Genomic DNA, 20465 nt, shown 5'->3' on the forward strand with positions numbered 1-20465 from the left:
CTGGCCTGCAACATGATAAACAAGTTTAAAAACAAAAAGGATTTTAAAAAAAAAAATACAAAAAGTTATTTACAAAAAAAGTTATTTAAAAAAAAAAAAGGCAGGCTGTGCTCAGATGGGGGGGGGGGGGGGGCTGTGCTCAGATGGGCTGCGGGTGGGCGTCAGATGGGCTGGGGGGGAGCTGTGCTCAGATGGGCTGCAGGGGGGCGTCAGATGGGCTGGGGGGGAGCTAGGAAGGGAAGTCTTCCTCATCAGAATGCTGGGGAGTGCTCAGATGGACTGTTCTTGGATGGGCTGTGCTCAGGCGGACTTCTGCAGATACCTAAAGACACAATGAAATGGCCGTAAATACACAACGCACATACATGCACAAAAAAGTGGTACACAATCTTTGGAACCATGCAGTGTCACTGGGTAGGAGAAACCAAAAAAAAAAGACATAACTTACCCTTCTGCATTTAGCAGGGGCATGTTTCAATGTCTCCTGCAGCTGGGCGGCCACCTACGCCATCATAGCCTTTGGCATGGAGACCATCACTGCACCTTTAAGTTATCAAGAAAGGTAATGGTTTCAATTCACATCGGTCATGGAACAAAGACGATGTATTAAAAAATATTCAAAATATGAACCATTTCTTACGTGTTAGAACATTGAAGAGTGTCATACTCTTCAGTGGCTTCTTCCCCTTCTTCCCACGCACACTGTAGGCGCTCCACACCGCATGTGTGGCTACAGCTGACAGCACCCGCCGGACTGTGTCCGCCAAGTCTCTGCCACCAATGGCACCTAGGTATTGTGTCTGCAAAACAAAGACAGTCATTTACTGTACCCTTCCCTGCACTGCAAAAATAAGACAAAGTTCTGCCCTGCAGACACTCACCATCTTCCTCTGATGTTCCCGGTCCTTCAACCTGGCCTCACAGACCTGCAGCTCCTCGTCCGTTTGGGCAGGGTTCAGTACATCCAGCACTTCTCCCTGGGCTCCAGACTCCACAGGCCGCGTGCTCTGGGCCAGTTCCCTCACAGTCCGTGCAAGCTCACGGAGTTGCTCCCGCATCTCTGAGAACTGCTGATGTACAGACCTCTGGAAATCTAGATAAACACAGATGTGGCTATAAGTACATTGACATAAAACTAAATGAAACTCAAAATATATCCCTGCATGCAACATGAAGTAGTCCCATACCAGCATCTGCAGAGCAGCATCGATTAGGTAGAGGGGTACATGGAGTCAATGGTGCTGGAGCCGTTTTATTGGGCGACGGCATCACAGACCTAACTGAAAAACAAAAGGGATAAAGGAAAGGGATTAGCAGGAAACTGTATGGTGTTGGCAGCATGCTTTGGCTTCTGGCATTTGAAGGAAAATAAATTAAGACATTAACAGGTAGACATCACAACACCACAGCAGTACATGCCACTCTTACCTGGTCTGGCTGGGGTGCTATACATGAAGCCTGGGCTCATATGGTTTTCGCTCACAGGGGATGAGCTCGGAAAATCTGCAAGATGAGTAAATGGTATTCAATCTAAAAAAGCCAATCACAGAGCTAACTGAAAACCTAAAGGGATTAGCAGGAAACTTTATGGTGTTGGCTTTGGCTTCTGGCATTTGGAGGGAAACTAAATAAAGACAAGACAGGTAGACACCACAGCAGTACATGGCACTCTTACCTGGTCTGGCTGGGTGCTGTATGATCTGGCTGGGGTGCTATACATGGGGCCAGGGCCCCGCTCGCCCACATGGGACAAGCTTGGAAAATCTGCAAGATGAGTAAAATGGTATTCAAAATAAATAAAAAATAGTCCAACTATCAGTGTGCAGTAGGCATAGACATTTCATTTCAACACAAACATGCATACCTGGATTGTACAGCACACGTGGATTGTACTGGACCGCTGGCAGAGGCCTTTCAACTCCGGCACCTGGCACCTGGTCTTTGGCCTGCATAGTGGGGACCAATGGCTGCCCGGGGCTTGAAATATCTAGTGGAATATCAGTAAATTAGCTCAGACTACTCGATTTCAAAAGTACTACTCTTTTGGGACTGTTGAATGCACTTTAGTATATTACCTTCGTCACTGGAGTGATAGCGTGTGTTGCGCCGTCTCTTTCGAACGTCTTGGCACTCGTCCATTGACGACTGCTGCTCAAAGACTTTTGCCATGAGCCTGGCACCTTCGTAATGATCTGTGTGCATAAAGTACCATAATCAATACATTTCATCCTTTTTTCCTCAGAATAATGAGTCATGATCTTCCCCCCACCCCCATCAGTATTTTTTAATAGCTTAAAATGCAAACAGTACCAGTTGTGGACTTTGGGAAAACCCGGACTCTGTGGAGCGCCCAGCCAGGGTTAGGTTCCACACAGCTCTTTATCCGTTGGCTGACTCATTCAATGGCCAGGAACACATCTGCAACTGTGAGTGAAACCATTAGTAGCCGCTTCCCTGTACAATTGAAAAGTAGCACACCAAACACACAAACATGTTCTTACCCCATCCTTTTTGGAGAGCCAGGATACTGGGACAACCGACAGTGTCCTCCCCCAGAAACTCCACACTGCAATAGTCTGCCCAATAAACAAAAAAAATATTAAGTTTATAAACACACAAGGACCCTATGGGAAAGTAGGCAGAGGGGAAGAAGCGACTAAAACAACAATTCAACAAGTCATTACAGCCGATAAGTAATTAGTGACACGCCACTATTCTATTCTATTCTTTTTTTTTGATTCTCTGCCGGCCCAGGACAGATGCGGTCAATGGCGGTCAATCATCAATCATCACTGTGGGAAACATGAAGCTAGTTTAGGCATTAGCCACTGCAGTGCACAGATTAAATGTTTAAGGCCTGTGAATCACGCGTTACTACTCGCAGTTTTAACAGGAACGCCTGTTTTTGACTCGAACTCCAACAATACACACCGATACTACTAATGTGGCAAACAAAGCTGCCTCCATCTTTGTTTTGAGCTAACGTTATTGTCCATGGTAACCCGCGGTTACCTCGTGGGTGGCATTGTTCTCAGTCTCCCACTTTCCAGACAAATGGAAATATATAAAGCATTATCTTGGCTTTGCCTTCACTGTTGCCTATGTAAAATTAGCCTAAGATTCGTGGTGGCCTTAGAAAGCCTGACACGAGCGAGCTCCCAATGTGAGTCTCAAATTCAGCAGAGTCAAACACATATTCACATTTCCCTCAGTCCAGCGGCCATTTTAGATTGCGTGGTAGCGTGGTAGCGTGCTAGCTAGCATTAGCTAACATTAGCTAGCTATCATTAGGCTTCCAATTCCTGAACTTAGTTTAGCGTGCAGGTTATGAGTTACTTCTGTTTACTTAAATAATAACCGGTAAGTAAACAAATAAATAGCTAAACCAACAGTCAAATCAATGTAATTTGATGAGGAAAAAACCCCCGAGGTGACTATAACTTACCAGATCTGAAGTGCGCACCACACTGTGGTGTTGTTGGTCCCCAATCTGCTCTCTTTATGGCTTTAAACCACAGCTTTCGGTGGTTCCTCTGAAAAGGGGGACATCTCGAGGGGATGCTGAAGAATCTGAGGCCATCATCTTGTCCTTTTCTGTTTGTACAGTTCACAGCACAGCAGCTTTGAGGCATAATTAGCTACACGAAACGAGTAGCTAGCGAGTTCGTTCCTCGTTCGCTCGTTCCTTTTTACCCAGAGGCCTCGTGCTCGCTCTGCTGTGACGTAGGCGGCGAACCCATCTATAGGGAGGGAAAGTGATCTCATCGCCCCCTAGTGGAAGCGTTCCATAATGCCGAGAGAATTAATGGGATTTCTCGACACGTCTTTTGAAAAATGATATCTTGGTCGACACCGAAAAGTTAGACTTTTTTTTAATTAATGAAAAAGCATTCAATTTATAACAAACAGGGAAATATACAATCAATAACATTTCTAAGATGCGTTATTAACCTCAACATACAGTACAATATGAAGGATATAAGCGAAAATTTAAAAAAATTAAAAAAGACAGGAGCAGTTTGGCAAAGAATCCTGCCTACTTCAACTGTGAACCAGCAAGCAGTGACGTCACGGGATAGCCCGATTGCTAGCCTAGCCTAATAGGACTTTAATCCAACGTCACTGCAACGTTTATTTAATGACGTTGCAAGGACCCATATTGCAAATGTTTCTGCAACGTTGCAGAAAAGTCTAATTAGACTTAGGAGGGTAAAGTTATTTTCGACCTTAGATGGACGTTGTCACAACATCGCCTGATGGTAACGTTGCAACTTACCTAAGTACAACTTATGTGCAACGTTGCTGCAACCCACTGTGTTAGTAGGGATACCCCTCCTCCGATTCTAACTAAAATCTGCCTGGTTGTGTTAGAAAAAAGTCTGGTAGTTTTTGCAGTCCTACATGCGCACACGCACACACACGCACGCACACAAAACATTTTCCATTTAAAATAAAGGTTTGAAATGCACAAAGAAATCCTACAGTAAAAATATTACAACAACAGTTCGTCTTCCGGTCCAGACTGGATGATTATGCGATGTGTCATCGCGCTTCCGCTCTAGACCAGCGAAACAACACCGAACGAGAAAGGCCCCAGATTCACCATGGCCACCAGCCACCTCCCATTCAAGTTTGTGTTCAACGTCCTGCACCTGTTGTTGCTGGACAACGTCGGCTGCGGCTGTAGATGTTGAAACTGCCCCTGCAGCAAACATATATGTGATTTTTGCACATTTGGCAGCATCCACCTCAAGATTTTTCTTTTTTTTGCCCGTAATTTCTCCACGTCACCCTTGCGCTTTTGTTTATACCTATCCATCCTTCTCCATCCACTGACTTTTGGCTCTCTAAAGGCCCACGCAGGGTTGGTGTGATGTTTTCCAGCCCAATGAGTGCTCAATATCCGCCCAATGTGATTAAAAAAACGCCCAAATATTATAGTATACAATATATCCCAATACATGCTAAGAAAAATGCCTTTCAGTTCAAATACCAAAAATAATAATAACTTGTGTGGTAAACTGCAACACACGCCTACACACATAGCCTACGAGAGAGAGAGAAAGATGCGTAATCCCATCAAATAATCAAAGAAATGATAATGCAGCCAACAAATTATTATAACACATGAGAAGCATGGCTATATCGTGAATATAGGAACGGCGGTGCTGCGGTCATAGACAAGAGAGCAACTCAAGATGACAAGCTAGATAACAAGCTTTAGTGGTGACAAGAAACCGGTACAGAATGTGACAAGTGGACGAGGCTACACAACTTCCAATGTTAGGGCTATATAACCACCTGTATAACCACCCATGAATAGCCTGCCTGCTCGCCTACAATAACCGAGTCAGGAGTGTGACACTCAGGCAGGCAAGCAGGCAGAGACACAAGGCTAATGCATCACTCAATGATGCGACATCCAGAAACACCTGCTGTATAGTATTAAATAAAAAATGTCTTACCTTCACGCCGAACAGGTCAGGAGTTCATTCCAACTTCTAACGTAACTCGTCAATGTAAAACTATGTACATGTGGTGAACTTGCTAATTAGCAAGCATTAATAGATGGTTGAGTCAACAACAACTGTCGTCGGGGAGGGTGGAACGTTGCAGACGTCAAACCGCTCCGTGTTAGACCGAGCGCACGTCCATGAGAGCAGAAAGCAGCCGTAATCCCATGCGATTTCTGGCATCATCTTTGAGTAGCGTCACTTGGGAAAATGCTCTCTCCACATGGGCATTTGATATGGGCAGAGTGAGCAATCTGATTGCGCCAAGTGCCACATCCTGAAAGCACAGATTTCCTCCAGCATCTTTAAAGGCCTCTACCTCCAGCCAAAAGGCATCGATGCGGCGATCATGACAGAAACCTGCTGATCCCACATCCCCCCGTTTTCCCCACTTTGGCATCTTTAGGTTTCTTCAGGGGGTAGCTAGCTAGATTTGACTCCGACCTCGACCTTGTGAGCTCCCTCGCCCCTATTGGACAGGTGTACATCTCCCACCCTATTATAATACTAACATCATTGGATAAAATTGAAACGTCTGTCCCGCCAGTTTTAAAAAATATATATAAAACCAGGCCAGGTCCAGCCTGGCTTATGTGTGTTGGCTGGCTTGTTTCTGTGTGGGACTGGTAGGACGGTAATGTCTGATACATAAAGATGGGTCTTGTCACCTGGACACATCAGTTCCAATGCTTCCTATGCTAATCCAGCACAATGAGAGTGGGATAGCCAGTAAGCTCATGGGCTCCCAACAACTAGCAGCAGCTTCCATAACATTAATGGTAGCGGTTAGTGGCTAAAGCAGTTACACTTATGATTCCTGTAATGTTAGCTATTTTGCTGCAATGGGTTAAACTTTTGTTTCTGGATAAAGGTCATGACTTGCTGTTTTGCACTTCCCTTTAGGTGGTGAATAAGTAGACACAAGACATGGTGGGTTATTTGGACATCTACTAGGATCTTGATATTATATTGATTTTAAGATATTAACGTAAAGGATTTGCCCTTAGAAGTAAATTGTAATTAAAATGGTTCTTAGCTAAGTAACCTAAGTGTAGGCAGACTTGAAAGGCCAATTGTAATAATATCATGAATGAACAATTGTAACCATAGTACTCAAGAGAATAGGTAATACTCAAGTCTTGATTGAAACTTTTCTTTAAAGCTTTATTAAACATACAGACGTACACATTAAAAGTAGCCATAAGTTGTTATTTTGCATGTGCTCTCAGGACATGTTGTGGTTGTGGCCATCTTTGTAAAGAAGAGAGGCATGTAATGAACATGTATACAGTAGTGCAGAGTCAGTTTATTGTATAGACAAGGTGTCCAATTGCTCCAAGTGTTGTCAGGTGTTGGTTCGAGTATTCGAGTGTACAGTGGTGCATAGTCAGTTGTCTATTGTATGGTGCAAGGTGTCACATGTTCACTTGTTGGTCCAGGGGGTGGCATGTGTGCCATTGTTATAATGAGAGTGAGGGCTTATGTATAGTACAACTAGAGTACTATAAACGGACAGTCTTCTTCTTCTGAGCTGCTGGTTGGCAGGGGGCTTCTTCCGAGCTACTCTTTGGCAGGGGGCAAGTGATGTCTTGAGCCTCATCATAACAGAAGTGAACATGTGACACCTTGCACCTTGTCTATACAATAGACAACTGACTGCACCACTGTACACTCGAACCAACACCTGACAACACTTGAGCAATTGAACACCTTGTCTATACAATAGAGAACTCACTCTGCACTACTGTATACTACTGTACAGTATACTTGACATGTTATGTAATTGCACTGCCTGTATCATGGACACAGTCACAGCCATCCATGATCAGATACTGCTGTCTGGCCATGTCCAGTCCGGGTGGGGGTTGCACCTGAAGACCATCTTTGCCCCCCATCAGCGTTGCACAGCAGCCGACACCTGACTGGTGTTGCATCATGGTGTTCTCTGGCCTCAACCACACCAGGCATCCCAGCATCAAAGCTGCAACAGAACAGAAGGGAGATAGTGCATTAAAATAGTGCATTCAAATATTGGCCACAAATAAAATACAACCATACCATGTCCATAAAATGGAATAGCTAATACATGACAATGATAATTACCTGAGTGCTGGTAACTCTTAATGTTTGGGAGCTTTTTGAAATAGCTACTCAGATGCTGGTGCCAGTTGTAGCTTTTAACAAGCACTGTGCCGTCCTCAAGTCCGACAAGCTGTGGGGTGTTGACTTTCTTCACAGGAGCGCTGTCTCTCACCACCCCAGCAATGTCAGTAAAAGTGTCCACTCTGGTCTTCCTATAGCGCTGCTTGATCAAGCTAAAGCACCAGTCAGGGGCAAACTTGGTGTGGCCTGCAATCAGGAAGTGTAGGTCCAGCTTCAGGTGAAGCTTGTGCATGGTCTGCCAAGCACAGTACCACAGCACAAAGTTGTTCTTGTTTTGTCCACTGCAGTTGTCACAATGAAGGTCCACATGTGTTTCTCCAACTCCATAGTTGTTGAAGAAACGTAGTTGATGACTGCATTGCTGCTCTTGACGCCATCCCTTTGTCGATCAGGTAGTTCACTTGCTTTTATGGTACCTAAACATAAAAAAGCTCAATTATTGAACAGAAATACTGATCAGAAGCCATATTACAAGTTCCTAACTTGCAGATCCCATCATAATTGTAGGTTATGGGTTACGATTTGCTTAATACCTACTGGAGAAAAACATCCTCTCTTAATCCCTTCAATTTAAACTTAAGACATAATTACATACATGCAGGGGTCAACATTAACCTTTTAGCTCACCAGCCAAATGTCTGGTAGATGAAAAATTTTACGTTATATTATATTATATATATTTATATTTTTTCCCCAGCCAAAAATAACATTTATATAAAGCCTTTTTTGTGTCGCGTAGACATACAGTACATTTAATCAGCATAATAACATGATATGGTGGTGAATAAAAACAGTGGTCAGAGCAGATTCCTGGTGCCACAGCACAGGTGGTGTTGTAGTCCTATCCCCAAGTGAAAATATTGATCTAGTGATTAGTCAACCCATTGCTAAATCACAAACTACTAAGCTATCCCATAGAAATGAGCCTATAACCATACCAGCTGGGCAAGCTGACTTTGCTAGCTACCTAACCTAGCCCTAATGATATTGTCCTGCTCGATTGCTGTGCAACATATCAACTGACCAGTTGTTAAATGTATTTCACAACACTGGCTATTCTACTCACGAGACAGTCCCAGTCAGCTGACGTTGCTTGCTGTGTGAATAGTTTAGCTACGTACGTTGTGAGGCAAGTGTTGGTGACAAGGACTAGCTAGCTTGTAGTAGCTAACCTTAACTAAAGCACTTTGAGAGAAAGTGCACAGTATCTCTGACTCCCTGGGCCTTGGGTTAGCTAGCTAACACTAGCTAGCGTGTTAGCTAGCACTAGCTAACGTTAGCTAGCTATCATTGGGCTCAGTCACGTTGTGCGTCACGGTAAACCTCAACAAACGCAAGCTATGCGAGTTACGCGACCCTATGCACACATTGCTAACCCACGACACGATGTTGCTGCCGCTAGGCCATAACGTTGCGTATCCCGTCAGGTCTCCTATCAAATACAATGGAATGGATTTTGCTCACGTACGTGGCGTACCTTAGTCAGCTCAGTTAGCAGCTCAGCTCGCTCTGTGCGGTAAGAGATGGCACAAATCACCCCCCATAACACAGACACACTTGCACACACCACGCACGCACACACAGACACACAAACACACACGCACACACCACACACACAGACACACACACATACACACACACACGCACGCACACACAAACACACAGACACACAAGCACACACCCAAACCCACACTCACCTTGCAATCTTTTCAACAGGGGACATTTCTATGGAGGTAGATTTATATCATAAATACACACGTACGAAAGTATAATACGCAACCGTGTTTTGCTATCCATCCGCACATCTCTCGAGTCGTGTGTCGTAAAAAGAATTCATGCGTGCGTGAACAGATCCACGCGCAAAACCCCCTTGTCATACGTGCATAAACAGATCCACACGCAAGCGTGTTTTGCTATCGCCCCGCAAATATCTCTCCATTCGTGAACCGTGTTTTGCTATACACCCGCAAACATCTTTCGATTCGTGCTCAACACCCCTCTTCGTACATATGCAAAGAGAATCCGCACGCAAACACCCCAAACGCTTTGCTTGCAAACTGGCAAGACACGCTTGCTCTGCTTGGATTTACGTATATGTATTTTTGAGATAAACATTTCCCTGTTTGGCCGTCTCGATTCGTAACTCGTAATATTTATTAGCTGATTATAAGGCGCTATCTGATTGGCCGGTGACTGCGAATCATTCTAGGCTGGAAGTGGAGGTCGTTTGAAAAGTTATCAAGGGTACGCCGGTCTGCTGAATAACTTTTGCTAGCCGCTATCTGGTGTGAATGTCATTACGTTTGCCATCTTAACATCAACCAGATGATCGGTAGCCTACTGTAACTGGGAAAGACATGTATTGATTTGTGAGTAACGTTGTGTTGTGAGCTGGTTCTCTCTATCTTTACGTTAGGCTAACTAACGTCAGCTAAACCTGTTTACCAGAGCTGTCGGCATTGAATAGGATCATGACGTTGAACTAGCTTTGGGAGTATTTAGAATGGGCAATAGCATGTTAACGTTAGCATATTAGCTGACTAGAAAGCCAGCATTACATTCCAGATAAAAGTTGATCTTTAAGCTTGATTAGCAATCAGCACCCCCCTGTGTTAGGGTACATTGTGTTAACGCGGTGCCCTCTCCAGTTCCGACTGCTGTCTATTGAGATAACGCTGACGACAGATTTCCACCCGGTCTGTCCATTGATAAGGGGTTGTTTTTCTCTGTCTCTTTCGCCTGGAAATATAATTAAAGAAATCTTCACTCAATGATTGTTTGCTTTTTAATTGTTAGTTGTTTGGGTAGGCCTACATTTGCTGATTACTAGCCTACCATATGCACTGACAACAGGCTACTTGTATAGTGTAGCGTTCCTACCTCATAAGGCCCGTTGGCAGCAGCGCCAGTGGGTCAGCCAGTGGGTAACGCGGCTCCTTGAGGAGCGGGAGACCGGAGTTCGAATCCCGCTCAGGGCGTTCCTACCCCCGTTGGTTACACTATCATTCCGCTGCACAGGTGTTCTAATGATCGTCGTAGCCTAATCTAAACATTCAATTAAAGAATTAAAGCGTGTCCTACAACTGAATTGCTTTTGACACAGTTTAATAGAGTACAGTAGCCTAATGCTCACGCCATATCTCGCATATAGCCTACAACCCTATTTCAATTAGGCTAAGACAATTACAATTATCAAGAGTACATTCCTGTAGATTTCACCATACCCTTACATTAATTTAGAGTGACTAGACCATGAAGTGTAATTTCATTTTGCAGGCTATTCCATGCAGATGGTGCCGCAAACATGATGGCCTACTTGACCAGCTCAACCCACACTGTCAGAACTCATAAGCATAGTATGTGGAAACAAAGTGAAACCATAACCCATAAGGTTTTCACATGTTCTAGTTCCCGCTGGCCACCTGTTCCCCCTGGCCACCTTATTCTATGCTTTTTCTAAAGCATAGAATAATAATGCTTGTTTTCTTTATTCCACTTAGAAAAAACATTGGTGTCATATAGGCTATAGCATAGCATCATACCATCAGCACATTGAGGGTTGTCAGGTGCTCTGTTGAATATTGAAAGCGGGTTAATGTAACTCACAAACAGACTGAGCAGAGCCAGGAGAGGTGAAGTATCAAGTGTCCCGTTTCAGCATGCCTTTACATTCATTTAGAGTGACTAGATCGTGGAGTTTAATTTAATTTTGCAGACGGCGCACAAAACATGAAGGCCTACTCTCCCAAATCAGTCCAAACTAGTATCTTGACACCATAACCCATAATTGCCATGTTTTCTTTCTAGAAAGACATGACGTCTACCCAGAATGACCTTATAGATCACGCATACCAATGGCCAAGCCGAGGTATGGACAGAGCAGGCCATTGATTTTGGAATGCTACAGTAGAATACTAGACAGTATGGATTGAGAGCTCGACAGTTGAAACAACTTGAATGAAATGGGGGAAAAAGCCATCTAGTAGCCTATACAACTCGGGGAGACAAGTGATGCATTGTAGGCTATAGCAGATCACCAGGCAAGGCCATTGATTCAAATGTCTGACATCAGGAGAAAAACGAGACTTAAATTACAACTTTTTCACCAGAATCGGTATGGTTTAAAAGAGGTGGACATTTAGGCCCACCTAACGTTAGCTGGTTGTGCTGGACACATAAGTAGGCTATACCAGCGATTTAAATGAGCTGTCACAGAAAGTAGACACAGCTGTTCAATTTGCTTGACTGACTTACCTCAATAGGTTATACAGGACTCCATGCAACTCTAATTACAGTAAAGGATTTACACTGTAATCATTATCTTGTACAGTCATTCGTTTCGTAGACCTTCCACCAATGGACCTTTAAAATAACAGGTCAGCTGGCTCTCAATTAGTAGCCTACTTACAGTAGTGTAGGCCTATGTTAATATACAAGTAGCCTGTTGTCAATGCATATGGTAGGCTAATAATCAGCAAATGTAGGCCTACCCAAACAACTAACAATTAAAAAGCAAACAATCATTGATTGAAGATTTCTTTAATTATATTTCCAGGCGAAAGAGACAGAGAAAAACAACCCCTTATCAATGGACAGACCGGGTGGAAATCTGTCGGCAGCGTTATCTCAACAGACAGCAGTCGGAACTGGAGAGGGCACCGCGTTAACACAATGTACCCTAACACAGGGGGGTGCTGATTGCTAATCAAGCTTAAAGATCAACTATTATCTGGAATGTTATGCTGACTTTCTAGTCAGCTAATATGCTAACGTGAACATGCTATTGCCCATTCAAAATACTCCCAAAGCTAGTTCAACGTCATGATCCTATTCAATGCCGACAGCTCTGGTAAACAGGTTTAGCTGACGTTAGCCTAACGTAAAGATAGAGAGAACCAGCTCACAACACAACGTTACTCACAAATCAATACATGTCTTTCCCAGTTACAGTAGGCTACCGATCATCTGGTTGATGTTAAGATGGCAAACGTAATGTCATTCACACCAGATAGCGGCTAGCAAAAGTTATTCAGCAGACCGGCGTACCTTTGATAACTTTTCAAACGACCTCCACTTCCAGCCTAGAATGATTGGCAGTCACCGGCCAATCAGATAGCGCCTTATAATCAGCTAATGAATATTACGAGTTACGAATCGAGACGGCCAAACAGGGAAATGTTTATCTCAAAAATACATACGTAAATCCAAGCAGAGCAAGCGTGTCTTGCCAGTTTGCAAGCAAAGCGTTTGGGGTGTTTGCGTGCGGGTTCTCTTTGCGTGCGGGTTCTCTTTGCATATGTACGAAGAGGGGTGTTGAGCACGAATCGAAAGATGTTTGCGGGTGTATAGCAAAACACGGTTCACGAATGGAGAGATATTTGCGGGTCGATAGCAAAACACGCTTGCGTGTGGATCTGTTTATGCACGTATAAAGGGGGTTTTGCGCGTGGATCTGTTCACGCACGCATGAATTCTTTTTACGACACACGACTCGAGAGATGTGTGTGGATGGATAGCAAAACACGGTTGCGTATTATACTTTCGTACGTGTGTATTTATGATATAAATCTACCTCCATACATTTCCTGTCTTTTTTTGTTGCTTGTAATAAAAAAAATCTTTCTGGAGGGTTCTGAGAAAACACACAATGTAATAATTTGAACATACACTTACATACGTGAAAGTGGCTTGTGTGCATGTGTGTGTTTGACATCCTCTGCTGTGTGTGTGTGTATGTGTGTGTGTGTGTGTGTGTGTGTGTGTGAGAGAGAGAGTGTGTGTGAGTGTGTGTGTGTGTGTGAGTGTGCGTGTGTGTGTGTGTGTGAGAGAGAGTGTGTGTGTGTGTGTGTGAGAGTGTGTGAGAGAGAGAGTGAGTGTGTATGTGTGTGTGAGAGAGTGAGTGAGTGAGTGTGTGTGTGTGTGTGAGAGAGTGTGTGTGCGTGTGTGTGTGAGAGAGAGAGAGAGTGTGAGAGAGAGTGTGTGTGAGAGTGTGTGTGTGAGAAAGAGAGAGAAGGGTGGAGGTGAGGGTGTTAAGTGCTGCCGGCAGAGACAGAGTCAGCCTATCACACAAAAGACCCCGGCAGGTGCACTCTCTTTGTCTTGGTTGCCTCCCCTTCCACCTCCTCCTCCCTCCTCTCTTCTCTGCACTCCTGTGTTTGTTTGTTGAAACTTACAGAGAATTCTTTATGGCCAGAACACAAATATGACAGACAGAGACAAGTGTACAAGTGGGCGCTGGTGTCTTACTGTACTGTACTGTCAATGTCTATGTAATGTCCACCTATGGTGTCTATGTAAAATGTTGCTCGTTGTTAAATGTATTGTGCCATGTCCTGCAGTCCTGTGAAAACAAATTTCAACTTGTGGGACAATAAAGTCTAATCTAATCTACTCTACAGACAGACAGGCAGACAGACAGGCAGGCAGACAGACAGGCAGGGTAGGTGTTCAGGGTACTGTATGTATATGGGGGTGTTCAGGGTAAGTAGAGAGCCAATGGTTCTGGAGCCTAGTGGCCCATAGGACAGGAGCCTACTGTATCTCCTGATTCCTTAGCGTGAAGCAGCTTGCTGTGCAAGTACACCCTAGTGTACATGACGCTAGTATGTTGCAGGGATTTACCACCAATCCAGCCCTTGATGCTGAGTGACAAGCAGTCTTTAGTATGACTCGGCCGGTGATCGAACCCCCAACCTCCCAATTTCAGGGTGGACACTCTAACCACGAGGCCACTGAGTTTAGGTGTTCAGGGTTCTGTATAAATATGACTCAACCAGAAACACAAACTAGTTCAGTGTTTTTTTTGTTCTCAGCAAACACAATCATCTCATACTGTACACACACGCACATGCGGAGGGGAGTGTGTGTATGTGTGTGTATGTGGGGGGGACTTGAGGGCTCAGCAAACATGGGCAGATGTTTGTGTGTGTGTGTGTGTTGGGGGGAGGGGGTGTTGCTGTGTGGTTGGACAGCATTGCTAGCTTATCCGTGACATGATATGCTCCTACTTTAATGATTACATCATGAACACGTCTAAGTCTCTAAGCCCACAGGGACATACAGTAATAGCTCTGTTAAAGCTACTGGATACATGAGGAAACTTATGCGCATGAGATCCTTTTATTTTCGAGATACCTCGAGTGTTGGTAATGTGGCTAATTAATTGTAAATGAACGTAGCTCAGTTGACAGTCAATCAAACTGTTTATGCAAGTCCTCAATAGGTTTTCGCCAACAATAGACCACTAGCAATAGAACAATGTGTCTCCAGTTCAATTTACATTTGGGAGTTTGTGACACTTATACTTTCATTGCGTATTCCATGTAATCCTGAAGGATATTGTTCTCCCATCTTCTTAACTGGTCTGGTCACCCTGTGGTTAACCCTGGGATCAGTGTCTCGTCAATATAGAACAATGTTCCTGGGATCAATACTGTGTCAATATTCGCTTTTTCCAGCATCTGTGGTGGAGACAGCTGGCTACCAGCTGCTCTACTCTGCTCTGCTTTGGTTTGGTCAGTTCTCTGGTCTGGTCCGGTCTGGATCAGTTCTCTGTTCTGGTCCGGTCTGGGTTCTGGGTCAGTTCTCTGGTCTGGTCCGGTCTGGGTTCTGGATGTGTTCTCTGGTCTGGTCCGGTCTGGGTTCTGGGTGTGTTCTCTTTTCTGGTCTGATTCTGGTTTTGCTTCTGGTTCTGGCTCTTGCTCTGGCTCTGGTCTGATCTGTTCCCAGGTTCTGTATCCTGGTTCTGGTAGTGGTTCTGATCTGTTCCCAGGTTCTGTATCCTGGTTCTGGTCTGATCTGTTCCCAGGTTCTGTATCCTGGTTCTGGTAGTGGTTCTGATCTGTTCCCAGGTTCTGTATCCTGCTTCTGGTCTGATCTGTTCCCAGGTTCTGTATCCTGGTTCTGGTCTGATCTGTTCCCAGGTTCTGTATCCTGGTTCTGGTAGTGGTTCTGATCTGTTCCCAGGTTCTGTATCCTGGTTCTGGTAGTGGTTCTGATCTGTTCCCAGGTTCTGTATCCTGATTCTGGTCTGATCTATTCCCAGGTTCTGTATCCTGGTTCTGGTAGTGGTTCTGATCTGTTCCCAGGTTCTGTATCCTGGTTCTGGTAGTGGTTCTGATCTCAGCCTCTTGGTGTTCAGAGAGGCTCTGTTTCTGCAGACTAGTCAAGAGCTCCAGAGGCGCGTGCAGAAGCCCCCTGAGTGACGCTAACGTCCTCCTCATCCTCCTGCCTGTCCTTTACCACCACACTCTGTTTGTTGTTTAAATGGCGGAGGGAGAGAAAATTGCCCACTTTGACCACACCAAACCTCCTGCAGCTGCCTGTAATCGCCGCACGAGTGTGCGTTGTGTGTGTGTGTGTGAGTGTGTGTGCTGGCCGCCTGTGATATGCAGTTACCGCGGTATGGGGTACGGGGGGGGGGTGCTGCGTTCGAAGAGGGTCATGGCGAGCAGCAGAGAAAGCACCATTAGGAGAAAATGATAGGCCTGGTCCCAGAAAGTCCATTACAGAACCAACACTTAACAGACCTCAGCTTCATTACACACCAACATGAATTATGCAGCACTCTCTCTCTCTCTTCTCTCCCCCTTTCTCTGTATATCCCTCTCTCTTTCTCTCTTCCTCTTGGTCCGCCCTCTCTATCCCCTTCTCTCTTTCTTTCTCTCCCACTCTCTCTCTCCCTGTATGTCTCTAACTCCCTACCGCGTTCTCTCTCTCTCTCTCCCCCCCTTTCTCTCGATCTCCCTCTATGTCCCTCTCTCTCTCTCTCCTTCTCGCAACCTTCTGTTTGAACTGGATGGCAGCCAGGAGAGAAAGAGAGAAGGAGGGAGGGAGGGGGAGGGGTAGGGTGTGTGGAGGGGAGAGGTCTCACTGTAACCCAGGGCCCAGACTATTAGCCCAAACTCTGTCAGACTGAGAAGAGAGAGAGGGAGAAAGAGAGGAGAGAGGAAGAGAGGAGAGAGAAAGGGAGAGAGAGAGAAGAGAAGGAGAGAGGGGGAGATAGAAGAGAGAGAGAGGGAGGGAGAAGAGAGGAGAGGGAGAGAGAAGGGAGAGAGGCTGGTTGAGAAGGAGAGGGTGTGTGACTGAGCATCTGGGCGTGCTCTAGTAGATGGCAGTGGAGAGTATTTACTGCGTTGGGCCTGTGGTGCTGTTCTGTGTGTGTGTGTGTGTGTGTGTGTCAGGGAGCATGTCGCAGCATGTTGCCAAGGAGCCAGGATTGGCTAGCCAGACTCTGTGTGTGTGTGTGTGTGTGTGTGTGCGTGTGTCTGTGTGTGTGTAAGTGTGTGTGTGTGTGTGTGTGTGTGTGTGTGTGAGGGACAGTGCGCCAGACTCGGTGTGACATCGCGTCCTGATCTGTGTTGTGACTGCTTCAATTACCCATCAGCCCTTGCCACAGAGCGGAGAGGGCGTGGGGCCAGGCCGGACCGGATGGTCGTTACACCTCCCTCCCTCTCTCTCTTTCTCTCTCCCTCTATCTCTCTGTCTCTCCTCTCTCTCTACCCCCTCTAGCTTTTATCTTAGATACATGGTGAGAATATTCCTTTGTAGATGACCGAAGAGCCCCTCACCCTGGTTGTGTTGATGATGTGTGGAGGTGGAAGCACACATGTTGGAGCCGGGCTCTACAGGCTCGAGCCGGATGACGGGGCGGGCTTAAGGCAGTGAAGTAAATAGACACCAGGCTCTTCTCCCCGAGGAGAGACTGGTGACGCGAGGCTAGTCAGCCAACTACCATTGTTATCCAATCACGTTATGCACAGCTAGCAGTTGTCCTGCCCACTGCAAACGGGAGAAACAGAAATGGAAACTTACTGACGGCAGAAACTTACTCCGTGCGTGCATACAATCCGGTTGTAAAGGCTAACTAAAGTTCTGAACTTCAACTATGGACTCTGTCTCTTACTGGACATCCAGCAGCGTGTCTGAAATTTTATAAGGAAGGAGGAATCTATTGTGCGTGTCAGACGCCAGACATCCCTCCCCACACACCTGGTCGAACATGACCTCTGGCTGCTACCAGATGAGGCGTCAGTCACCACCACACATACCACCCCACCCACAAAGCAGCTACACAGCTGATGAAGAGGAGTGGCAATGTACACCAGATGATGAACTCTCACCTGCATGGGTGATAAGGGATCAGTGGGAGCCCACCAACAAAGAAATGAGGCAGGAGATGGAACACCTCCGCCGTCAGCAGGACGTCCTGCTGTCTGAAATGCAGAGCATGAGAATGGATCATGCAGAACGTCATCTCAGGCCACGCTATGAGAGGGAGCAGATGCAATACCCATCCCGGCCATCCATACACCTTGTGCCATCTCCCTGGCATAGGATACAGGAGGCAACCGTGGAGCGACCCCCACCTATCCCAGCCTCGCGAACCAAGAGACCCAGTGCTACCCCTGGAGAGGCTGCACACTTAGGCAGTCCTGGCCCAACGATGGGATGACCAGAGCAGGTAATAAATAGGTCACCCCCCCCCCCCCTCCCCGCTATCAGGACACCCCCCTTCACCTCCATCTGGGGTTGAGAACCATAGGCGGGAGTCCTATAGATGGTCAGATGCCACACAGCGACAAGGCTGTTATCGCTCTCACAGACTAGGGCGCTCCCCATCTCCATACCATCTTCGGCACCACTCCCACCATAGAACACAGAGTCCCCCCTCTCCCAGTAGCCGCTCGAGGATGTACAAGAGTCCCACTCCCACCATACCAGACTTCACTCATCCAAACCCCAGAGAATTCTCACGAATGAAAATCGCCTAGGAAAACATCCTTCCAGACGACGCTACAGAGAGATTCAAATTTCAGATTCTTATGGATCATCTCAAGTTAGAGGAGGGTCTATTGGTCGCCGACTCTTACAGTAGTTCCAGATATCCCTTCTTTGACACCATGGCTGCTCTCAATAAGCAGTATGGACAGCCACATCAGCTAGTTCTCCATTGCTGAACTAATGGATGGCTTGAATATCGCCAGTGGGGACATCAAAGCCTTCAGGTTGTTTGCCCTGTGGGTGCACTCTCTCGTGGGTATGTTGGAGCAGCTGGGCTGGAAAGGTGAAGTGGAACTGGAGTGTGGCTCACATGTCTCCAGGCTGCTAGGGAAACTCCCACATGATCTGAGATCCAGCTTCCGTTGATACATCCACCCACACTGGACCCCTATTCCCACTCTGCTTGATCTGGCAGACTGGCTAGAATATGAGCTCCAGGTACAAGAGGATAACTCAAGGTTCACTGACAGCTCACAGAGGGAGCCCCCAGCAAAGGGCCGGGACCAGCGAAGAGAGCCTAAGCCTGCTGGCCGTTCAACCACTGTTCTTCTCGGCACAGAGAACATCCCCAGGTACACAACCAAGTGAAGTGAAGATGTACTGTCCCTACTGTGATAATGGGGACCACTCACTCAACAACTGCACCAACTTTAAGTGGCTAACCCGAGAGCAGAAAGCTGGGTTAAAGAAAAGAACGGATGCTGGCGCTGTGGTCGAGACCATCGTGCACAGGAATGCAACCTTAAAATGTGCTGTAAGACCTGCAACCGTTGTCACTTAATGGCGCTTCATGAGGTCTCTGAGAGGTTCCCTGAACGACCTGAGAAAGCCCAGGATCAGACCAAAGCTGAAAACTCTGTCCTGCTTAACAACACCAACAAAGTACTATATGTCGACAGGCCTCCAGCTGGCAGTAAGGTCCTCTTAAAGCTCAGTAAGGTCCTGCTGAGGAATGGAGATAGAACAATGGAGACCTTTGCAATCCTAGATGATGGATCACAACGCATGATTCTCCTTCATGCAGCTGCTCAGCCACTTGAGGCTCAAAGGACAACCAGCGGACCCTCCGCACAGTGCGACAGGACATACAGGTCCTTCATGGGGCGGCAGTCTCCTTCACCGTGTCTCCTGCAGCAGAGCCTAAGAAAATGTACCACATCCAGGGTGCGTTCACTGCAAAACAGTTGGGCCTGGCCAAGCACAGCCACCCTGTCAGTGCTATGCAACTAAAGTTTCACCACCTCAAGGGATTGCCGTTGCAGCACTTTGCCAAGGTTCAGCCAGTGTTACTCATCGGATTGGACTACCCCCACCTGATAACACCAATGGAACCAGTCCGACTTTGGCCACCAGGAGGACCAGCTGCTATTAAGACCTGCCTTGGATGGACCCTGCAGGGCCCAACACAGGAGCTAAGGCACAGCCTTGCTGAACAACAGTGCCTTTTCACATCCACTCTCCTCAGATTTAAAGAGCATTATATTGCCATCAGCAGTGACATCCATGGGATGTTTCATCAGGTGAGTCTCCTCCCTGAAGACAGGCCGCTTCTCAGATTTCTCTGGAGAGACATGAACCGTGAAGAACCGCCCAGTGTCTACGAATGGCATGTCCTCCCGTTCGGCACTACATCTAGTCCCTGCTGTGCAACATTTGCCCTCCAAAGGCATGTCAAGGACAACTCGCACCCCGAAGATGCCGTCAGAGAGGCGATCGAAAGGTCCTTTGATGTGGACAACTGCATGTTGAGCTTGACTTCCAAGGAGAAGGCCAAAGCACTCGTGGACTGGCTCCAGAAGCTCCTAGAGGAAAGAGGCCTTGACCTGCGTCAATGGGCGAGCAATGCCCCCTCTTTGATCTGCCATCTTCCATCAGAAGCCAGGTCAGACAGTGCTGAACGCTGGATCGTACAAGACCAAGCAGACGTCCAAGAATCAGCACTTGGGCTTCACGCACTGCCAGTCTGACACTCTGTCATATAAGTTTCACCCCCTCGACTATCCTGAG

General features: G+C 46.4%; 1 long non-coding RNA gene across 1 annotated transcript; it reads right to left on the reverse strand.

The window, feature by feature from the left end:
- Positions 1–221: 221 nt before the first annotated feature.
- On the reverse strand, positions 222–764 carry LOC311307629. Its single transcript, XR_014630379.1, has 3 exons — positions 641–764; positions 449–543; positions 222–322 (listed from the first exon to the last, which is right to left on the reverse strand). It is a non-coding gene; the product is annotated as an uncharacterized lncRNA (long non-coding RNA).
- Between the last annotated feature and the right edge of the window lie 19701 nt (positions 765–20465).

This window comes from Borostomias antarcticus (genome assembly GCF_949987555.1).
Source record: "Borostomias antarcticus genome assembly, chromosome: 3".
In the NCBI taxonomy this organism is placed as follows: Eukaryota; Metazoa; Chordata; class Actinopteri; order Stomiiformes; family Stomiidae; genus Borostomias; species Borostomias antarcticus.